Consider the following 2,415-nt stretch of genomic DNA (forward strand, 5'->3'; position numbering starts at 1 on the left):
TCGGATCTATGGTCTGTTGCCGACCGAATCTGGAAACCTTATGTGTTTAGGATTCTAAGCGTACGACTACGATATTAGAACTAGCATGTAAACATTTCAAAGTGATAAGGAAAATTTAAATATCTATCGTGAATAAAGATCTAAATTCTCCTTATTTGGTATATAGATTATAATGGCAAGAACTCGAAGTGGAGCTGGAAATGCAAATAGAAACCAACAACCTCAACACCAAGTGATGGAACAGGTGCCTATAGCAGGAGCTGCATCAGAACCCATCACCATGGCTGGAGTATAAGCCATGATTCAGGAAATGATGGCTGAACAAAGGGAAGAAATGAGGCAGCTATTGCTGAACAATAGGAGTGAACCTTCAATGCCCGTTGAACAACCTGAACTTAATGATAGACGGTCAGAGGAAGGAAATTACAGTCGTACTTTCAGTCAAGTGGAACCCATAGTGGCAGAAAGGAATAACCCGGAGAGGGAAATCAACAGAGATGGTTGTATGTATAAGAGTTTCTTGAGCGCCAAACCGCAAAGTCTTGCCGGAAGCCCAAAACCTGTTGAGATTATGGACTGAATCTACGAAATAGAGATGGTATTTGAAAGCTGCAACTGTAGCAACAAGCAGAAAACTGTTTTTGCGGTCAGACAACTGAAGACTGGAGTTTTAAGCTGGTGGAAGTTATTGGCAGACACGATGCCACATGAAGAAGCCCTGAAAATGTCTTAGGAAATGTTCTTGGAGCAGTTAAAGATGCAGTACTACTCAGAGATAGATCTGATAGATCTAAACAATGAATTTCAAAACTTGAAGAAAGGGAAAATGAGCATAGACGACTATGCTACTGGGTTTACCGTAAAGATGAATTTATTTCCATACTTAGTGTTAACTAAACTCTCAAAAATTGAGAGGTTCGCAAACGGACTACCAGCCGAGTTTGGCCTAACGGTCAAGATGGCAGCTACTCTGAAGACAGCAGTCCAAGTAGCTAAAAATGTGGAAACCCAGTTAACAGAAAGGAGTCAGGAGAGGGCAGAGGTTGGTGAGAAAAGAAAGTTTGATAGATCATTGAGGTCCAATAAGAAAAGTAAATTCTCAAAGTCTAATTCGAGAGGAAGAAGAGGCGAAGCAAAATGGAGTGATAAATGTAAGAAGAAACACGTTAGAAAATGTGGCGACAAGGTCACCTATTTTAAATGTGGAAAGCCAGGGCGCTACGCCAGCGAGTGCACAACCAACAGAGGGTGTGTTATGGATGCCATGAAGAAGGGCACATTTTGAAGGATTGCCTAGAGAAGAAAGAGGCAGCAAAGCCAATCTCCCACCAAAGCCAAAAGCCAGAGCTTTCCAATTGACATTGGAAGCCACAAAGGATGCAGCGGATGTCACTTCAGGTACCTTTCTAGTAAATGGATTTCCTGCCAATATATTGTTTGATTCCGGAGCAAATTACTCCTTTATATCACATAAATTTGGTGAAAGACTGGCATTGCCTATAGAAAAGCTAGATGATGCCCTAATTGTAGAAGTTGTTAGTGGCAAATTCATACCTGTTAGCATTTGTATTAGGAATATCGTCATCGACCTGAATGGAAACGAATTCCAAGAAAAGCTGTTACCCATCAAGTTAAATGGTTTCGACATCGTTCTGGGGATGGATTGGCTTAGCGCCAATGATGCCGAAATATTGTGCAAGAAAAAAGATAGCAGGGTAAACCCGCCTGGAATTGAGTCGTTTATGGTATACGAAGATAAGCGCATAGTAAATTCTGGAATCATTCCCCTAATGAAAGCCAAGAAATGTTTATCTAAAGGATGCACTTCATACTTGGAATTCTTGATCGATGCTAAGAAGGAGAAAAAGGATATGCAAAGTATACAAGTGGTGTGTAGCTATCTGGAAGGTTTTCCTGAGAATCTTCCTAGATTGCTCCCTGATAGACAAGTGAAGTTTAGAATAGACTTGTTACCAGGAACAACACCAATAGCAAAATCCCCATATCGATTAGCACCAACAGAGATGAAGGAGCTTATGACGCAACTTCAGGAGTTGTTGGACAACGGTTTTATTAGACCTAGTTCATCACCCTGGGGAGCTCCGGTGTTATTCGTGAAGAAGAAAGATGGGAGCATGAGAATGTGCATAGATTATAGAGAGCTGAACAAGGCTGTTATAAAAGAACAAGTACTCGTTTCCAAGGATTGATGACCTATTCAATTAGTTGCAAGGTTCGAGCTATTTCTCGAAGATCGATCTTAGGTCAGGATATCATCAGCTAAAATTGAGAGAGTAGGATATTGAGAAGACTGCATTCAGAACAACATATGGGCACTACGAGTTTTTGGTTATGTCGTTTGGACTAACCAATGTTGTAACAACATTCATGGATTTGATGAACAGGGTTTGTAAA

Source organism: Lactuca sativa, chromosome 4 (assembly GCF_002870075.4).
Source record: "Lactuca sativa cultivar Salinas chromosome 4, Lsat_Salinas_v11, whole genome shotgun sequence".
NCBI lineage: Eukaryota > Viridiplantae > Streptophyta > Magnoliopsida > Asterales > Asteraceae > Lactuca > Lactuca sativa.